Source organism: Bacillus rossius, chromosome 15, assembly GCF_032445375.1.
Source record: "Bacillus rossius redtenbacheri isolate Brsri chromosome 15, Brsri_v3, whole genome shotgun sequence".
Lineage (NCBI taxonomy): Eukaryota > Metazoa > Arthropoda > Insecta > Phasmatodea > Bacillidae > Bacillus > Bacillus rossius.
The window spans coordinates 42,073,807-42,082,064 of record NC_086342.1 but is presented as its reverse complement, the minus strand read 5'-3'; positions in this window follow the sequence as shown (position 1 = coordinate 42,082,064).

Below are 8,258 nucleotides of genomic sequence, written 5' to 3'. Positions count from 1 at the left end.
ATGCGGTGAAAATACTTCCATCGAGAGTGTGCATATTTTGTTAATTCGCCCAGACCATCTATAGCTTAACCCCTAATACGTTTTATGGGAACAAGTGAAGTATAATAAAAGACTGATTTTATGTGTGACAGCCAATGAAATGTACAACTTTTCAAAATGCATTTAACTATATCATCCATATTGCCACAATATTTTAATGAATGTCATAGGTATGAGTGTAAACTAGGAACGATTTTGATATGTCGTGGAATGTACAATAATGAATTACGTAAAAGTATAATACACAAAGAAAGATCATTAAATATAACTCTGTTTCAGATGCTAATGAATCAGCAAAAAAAAGGGCAATTTTAGTTAATGTATTTTCAAAACAATTTAGTTTCAAAATTGCTATGATCTTGTTTTTAAACACTGAATCAACTTCTCTATATTTTTTGCAAGTGAAGCTTAGAAAATAAATATTTAAAAAAAATAATTCACCTAATTACATAATTTTCAAAATAAATCGTTGCAATTTTATTTAAGTAGTTAATTACATATTTGTCACATGCCCACAAACAGTCTTACGACTTTAACAGTGGGCACGATATATTAATATAAATAAATAAATATATATAAATATATATATTCAGTATTTGGTTAAATGTACGCAAAAGGTTTATCCAACCCGACTTGCTAGCCTTGGTCGGCAAATATGTTGGCTGTTTTCTCTGTTAGAACTCTGGGTATCGTGTGTATGGAGTAATGAATTATTTCTTCACTTCTGCTAATGAAATTTATATACCCACTTTTATACCCATGGGTATAATATAATATAAAGCAGATATTGGGCGTCGTGCGGGGCGGGCTTACAGGACAGCAAACCATAACAAAAACTGTTAGCATAACAATCATGTATAAAAAATAGTATTAGTTGTGCACGCGCAGTTCATCTCCACAAATTAAGTTTGTACGTGACTATAATTTTTTTTTCTCCTGAGATCGTTTTTAGGTAGATTTCGCAGAGCGACTTACAGAAAATTTCACGATATTTTCTCCTATCTGGGTCCTATGAATTTCAGAATTTCCAATTGAGGTAAATATGAATGTCTAATGTATTGTTAGATTGTATTTATATCCCATACATATTGTTGAGCCAACAATTAATTTGCAATTTATTGTTACATTGGATATTCTAGAAATATTCATAAAATTTTACATAGTTATTGAAACTTCTGGAATTTTTCAGAAAGTTTTTTTTTTATATTGGTAGGCCGCACGGCGAAATCTACCTTTCCGACTGGCTGCCATCGGGGATTTTTCATTTATAATTATGGGATATATGATTTCACACTATTATGCACACATACGCTTCATATCTAAAACAATCTTGTTCAAACGAAAGGTTTTTAATTTTTTAATAAGACATTTTTTTTTGTTACAGATATCTCAAAGAAAACAAAACCAGTAATTCGGCAGAATTCTATACGAGCCTCGTTGCCAAATTTAATGGACGCAAAATAATAAATTACCAACACACAGACACAGGGAGGCTCTTTTCAGCGTAAATGTTACATGGCAGGACAAGATTCAAGAAAGGTTTAGCTTGTGAGAAGAGTCCTTTCAAAAAAATGTCAGGTAGGAGCCCTGGTTCAATAAACAAGAAAGTTATTCGTAAAAAGATTCGACACGGCACAACTCGGCGTAAACTGGCTTACCAAGAAGATAGTCGGTTGAAACTAAAACGGCGTGAACTCCAATCGACTAAACCAAATGTTGACTATGGATCCTCATCAGGGCAAGTTACTGATGTACAAGGGTGTGATCTTCCTGAAAATGAACTATTAAGTAAGTGTGAACATTACATCGCGTCACTGCAAGTCACTTTGGAAGAACGAAGGAATATTGTGGAACAAACAAATATGCATACAATCCCGCAAGGAAAGTCGTTCTGTGTGCGGTGGGCTAAAGTCACATTATTATTATTGATAAATACCATTACGTATCTTCATTAATTTATTTTGGGAATATAAGTGGAATCCACTATGGAAATATGGGAAATATTATGGATATTTTTAAATATATATTATTTTACGGATATAGCCTATTTTAAGAATCATGCCAACCAATGACTATTATCGGCCAACTCTTATAACTGAACGTCAAAATGATCTAACACAAACATTACAAACTAAATGCAAATTATGGAAAACCCAGAACAAAACGAACTGGAATATTCTTCATTGTGTACTTCAGCTGTATGTTGTGTATACATTCCAGAATAAAATAGTATGAACAATATGTATGAGTTTAACCGCATTAGTACTTTGATGATAATTAAGAAAATGTTTAACAGCTAGCATTCGCATTATTTAACTGTATGCTCGTAATATTTTAAGTAATCATAGCGTAATGCGCATCTGACAGCTGAAATTGAAATAAGCAAAGCCCCGAAAAAAAATTTGAACCTTTTTCCAGCGATATTTTTGTTAAATCGCCAATACTGTTTTTTATTATACGATTTGTTTTTGGTCGAAGACCTTACATCACCTAATGTTCCGAAATATTTTACAGAAAAAAATATTCGATAACATTGAACTTAGAGCAGGGAACCATCTGTTGGTGAATCTAGGAAATTCATACCACATGAATTCCCACCAAACCTCGATATAGGCTTACATAAGTGCCATCTAGCGACGGTTTTGTAAACTTTGCATTTAGAGGGAAAACATTTATTTAGGTACTGCCACCTGTAGAGGAAATATAAACTACAAGAACACTGTTTGAATCGATAAATAATTGAAAAAACCTACATTACCCAAAATAACCTAAACTTCGTTTGCCCTAAAGTCATTTGCCCTACAGGCATTTGCCCTACAGGCATTTGCCCTAAAGGCATTTGCCCTACAGGCGTTTGCCCTACAGGCATTTGCCCTAAAGGCGTTTGCACAAAATGTTTGATAATCCCATTCGGACCAAGCTCCGGCATTTGCCCTAAAGGCGTTTGCCCTAAAAGAAGTTTTTCGACAGTCGTTTGCCCTACAGGCATTTGCCCTACAGGCGTCTGCCCTAAAGGCTGGTGTGGTTTCGTTAATCCAAAACATAGGTGCTTGCCGGCGTTTGCCCTACAGTCGTTTTCACTAAACGGCATTTGCCCTAAAGTCGTTTGCCCTACAGGCATTTGCCCTACGTTTAGGGCAAACGCCTGTAGGGCAAACGATGTGTAACCTAAGAATCTAAGCAAGAATAAATTATATAAGGAATGACATAATACGGTTAGCGTGGTGGTACTATTACACAAAATGGGGCAATTAAAACCAATTACTCATAATTAATGGTCCTATGTCCTCCTTCCCAACCCTTATCAATTAGTCACTTTCAATGGAGATATCTCCTCACACCAAACTCACCACAACCCTCCTCTACTCTCTCCATGACTCACCCTTGCCCCTCTGCCCCCTCCGCCTGCCCAGCACCTGTCAGTTTGTGCCACTGGAGGGTGCGGTCCACTCCACCTCCTCTTCACACCCATGCTTAGTTACGAGCATTGTGGGTATGTGCGTCTGCCAGGTCGTGCTGATGTCATCGTGAGGACATCACAGCAGGTTGAAGATGTAGTTGCTTGATGGCGCCATCATCGCTGCTTATTATAGATTTTTTTATTTTATTACATTGTTATTGCAGCAGATGGATTTTGAACCACGAGAGAAGGATAATCCAGAGGTTTTGGAAGGCACTCTGACCACTAGACCACGAATATAGTTGAGAATGAGAGGATAATATAATGTATACATGATTAGCGAAGGAGGGGCGGGGTGAAGTAGCTAGGAGGTGGTTGAAGAGACACCATGTGGGTAGGAGGGTGAAACATGATAGTGTAGGCGGCTATATTGGGCAAAGTCTTGGAGGAAGCTCAAAGTGTATAGTTACTAAAAGCCTCTCGAGGGATACAAGAGTAGCTATGGAGTGGGGTAGTGAAATGTGTTGAAAGGGTGGGATATTAATGGGTTGGAGGCCATCTTGGTTAACGTCTTGCTCAGATTGTTTGCTTGCTCAGACAACACCGCGACACAGTGTGTATTGTCACCACAGCTACTGCGGGCCAGAGCCTAGGGCCTGCTAGGAGTCCCAGGCTGTCTCTTGTTGTGAAGTAGAGGTTATGTGTGGGTGTCTGTGATAAGGATGAAGCCGGGCTACTTCTGAGCTGTTGTTGAAACTTGTTTCTCGGCGGTATCGCGGGAGGGACTCGAACCCACGTGCTGCTGAGGACAATGCGAGGAATAAAGATAGGAGTTACTTATTTTCCTAGAGCCATCGTGGAGATGAGTGAGATGACACACTGCTCAGGAACACGGCCCCTGGGAGCCCTCCGCTCTCTCCAGGAGCCTGCACAGCCACGAGGTCGCGTCTCCGGGTACGAGAGAGAGCCGGCACCACTGTCGCGGTCAATGCCAGGGTCGTGCGACCTCGCCTGGAACTACAGGCTCGAGCCTGCCTGCCCCGCGCGCACTGCGTCCTCTGAGGGTTGCCTTTGTGGACCTCCTGTGGCCGCAGCGCGCACCGTCTTCACAGGCGTCTCCGCAGCTACTGCCACCGTCTTCACAGGCGTCTCCGCAGCTACTGCCACCGTCTTCACAGGCGTCTCCGCAGCTACTGCCACCGTCTTCACAGGCGTCTCCGCAGCTACTGCCACCGTCTTCACAGGCGTCTCCGCAGCTACTGCCACCGTCTTCACAGGCGTCTCCGCAGCTACTGCCACCGTCTTCACAGGCGTCTCCGCAGCTACTGCCACCGTCTTCACAGGCGTCTCCGCAGCTACTGCCACCGTCTTCACAGGCGTCTCCGCAGCTACTGCCACCGTCTTCACAGGCGTCTCCGCAGCTACTGCCACCGTCTTCACAGGCGTCTCCGCAGCTACTGCCACCTTCTTCACAGGCGTCTCCGCAGCTACTGCCACCGTCTTCACAGGCGTCTCCGCAGCTACTGCCACCGTCTTCACAGGCGTCTCCGCAGCTACTGCCACCGTCTTCACAGGCGTCTCCGCAGCTACTGCCACCGTCTTCACAGGCGTCTCCGCAGCTACTGCCACCGTCTTCACAGGCGTCTCCGCAGCTACTGCCACCGTCTTCACAGGCGTCTCCGCAGCTACTGCCACCGTCTTCACAGGCGTCTCCGCAGCTACTGCCACCGTCTTCACAGGCGTCTCCGCAGCTACTGCCACCGTCTTCACAGGCGTCTCCGGAGCTACTGCCACCGTCTTCACAGGCGTCTCCGGAGCTACTGCCACCGTCTTCACAGGCGTCTCCGCAGCTACTGCCACCGTCTTCACAGGCGTCTCCGCAGCTACTGCCACCGTCTTCACAGGCGTCTCCGCAGCTACTGCCACCGTCTTCACAGGCGTCTCCGCAGCTACTGCCACCGTCTTCACAGGCGTCTCCGCAGCTACTGCCACCGTCTTCACAGGCGTCTCCGCAGCTACTGCCACCGTCTTCACAGGCGTCTCCGCAGCTACTGCCACCGTCTTCACAGGCGTCTCCGCAGCTACTGCCACCGTCTTCACAGGCGTCTCCGCAGCTACTGCCACCGTCTTCACAGGCGTCTCCGCAGCTACTGCCACCGTCTTCACAGGCGTCTCCGCAGCTACTGCCACCGTCTTCACAGGCGTCTTAACCCCTCTTAGCCGAAGCCCTGCTGGGGTTTAAAACCAAAGTCGAAACCAAAAGTATTATAAACATAAACTGCCATTTATCTTGTTAATAAACCATAATAACATTAAAACATTTACATTAAGATTAGATTTGGGAAGGGCTTGGAAATCCCCCTGAGGTCCAATCAAGAGATGGAGCCTGAAGGGTCTCCCATATCCTGCTTGGAAAGCGGCATTTAGCCCAGGTATAACCTGGTTTCTACGGGGAACCACGGAGAGGCTGCCGCCCGGCGACCCAGCCCCTCAGAACTTAAAATTAAACATTAAAAATCTAAAAATAAATTAAAAAAAAAATATATTTAAAATAATATTCCCGTAGTTGAACTTATTATCTATTGGAACCTCAGGTATATTAATATCTATTAAATGTATAACAATTTACGTACTAATTTAGAACCATTTCATAATATATATTAAAATTCAAAGTAAAAGTACACAAAGAACAAAAACATTAACAAATTAAAATTATGTGAATATTTTAAATTAACATAATAAAATACAATAAAATATATTATAGATAATAAAACATTAAAATTTTAAGAGCTCTCTTTTTTTTTAAAAGAAAGAAATTTTAAAAGAATGAACAATTATTACCAGTTTAATCTATCAGATCATCATTTAAAGTTTTTATTACTTCATAAATGTTACATATGTATCTTTCTATTATAGGATATATATCAGCATGGTAGATTTCGGTATTTATGAGTGGCCATGTTTCATTATGCATCTTGAGCTGTTCTTTTAGAACCACTCTTTCCTGCTCAAACATGGCACATGTAAACATAATATGATATGAATCTTGTGATCCTATTCCACATTGACATACGTCATCTTCTATCTTGTGTATTATGTTTTTTAAATAACTTTTTATTTGTCCATGACCAGAGACAACCAGGTTAACGTTTTTATGAAAGTAAACATTACTATCATACCATTCATTTAATTTTTTAATATAATTTTTAATATTGTAGCTACCTTCAATGGTATTGATTTCTTCGATCCATTCAGAAACACTTTTATGATATAAGAATTGTTTAAAATGTTTAATACCCATAGGATTTTCTCCATTTATGAAGATCCATATTTTCCCTTCATTTTCTTCCACTGAATATTCATCATTCCTATCAATAATTGCGTCTTGATAATTCTTTAATTTATATATAATATTCCTATCTCTTAATGAATAGTCAATCGGAATCTTCTTAGTCAGTATTAGCATAGTTACATACGAGGTGGTGCCCTCAAAGTTCGTTTGATATGTGTATTCTGTAATCTGTCTTGAAACACTGTTGCTGAATATTGGAGTATGTTTAGGAATAAAGATTGGTATACTATCTTGTTTTGTTTGTTGTTATATTTAGCTATTTCCCAAATTTTTTGTCTTAATGTAAAAAATATAGATTTTACTTTGTTGGTGATGTATTTTATATGTGGAAGGAAGCTTAGATTATGATCCAATACAACGCCCAAATATACGTGATTGGTTACGGATTTAATACTAACATTATTGTATTTTATTGTTGGTGGCCTCTTATGCAAATTACCTTTTACCTGTAATGTATATGTCTTTTGTATAGATATATCCAGTTGATGTGCATCCATCCAAAGGGATGTTTGATCCATAACTATCTTTGCTATTTCTTCTATCTCCCTTCTGTTATTTCCGTGTACCACAATAGCTATATCATCGGCGAACGCGATTACTTGAGTTTTATGATGTTGAACTCCTTCTTTTAATAATTTATTAATGACTATGTTCCACAAAGTGGGTCCTAGAACTGATCCCTGAGGGCACCCACGATTCATTTTACGTACTATCTTTATTTCATCATTGTTTAGTTGTATCTCTCGATCATGTAAATAGTCCCCAATAAGAGTTTTCCAAACCATTGGTATGTCCAGTTTATTTATTTCTTCGTTTATGAATTTCCATTTTAAGGAAGAAAATGCGTTACTGATATCTAAAAATATTATAATGACATGTTTATCCTTGCTATTATGGACCCAGTATAAAAGTTTATTGATAGCATGTTCTGTGGAAACATGGGGCTTAAAACCATATTGATGTTCATCTAGATGTTTAAGTATTATTGGGTTTATACGTTGTAGAATTATGCGTTCAAGTAGTTTTCCAATAACTGGCAACAAACAAATGGGTCTGTAAGAGTTTGGGCTATCTCTTCTTTTATTGTTTCCTTTGTATAATAGTACTATTACTGCTATTTTCCAGACTCTAGGAAATTTACCTTCTTGTAAACATCGATTAAACAAATGTACTAGTATATTTACTATTTCTTGTCGTAGTCCTTTTATAGTTTCCACAGTAATTTTGTCATAACCAGGTGCTTTGTTTAGTTTTGATCTATTAATAGCTTCAATTATTTCTTCTTTAGATATTGGGGATTCTACTTGTTGTGTATCTACACGATTAGAATCAGTATTTACTGTTTCATTATCATTGTCAAGTGGTAGTAGTACGTCCAATAATTTATTGTAGGTATCCTCAAAACTTGTTGTGTGGGTACCATTTATTTCGATGCTATTTATAGGGTCATTTCTTCTTAGTTTATTC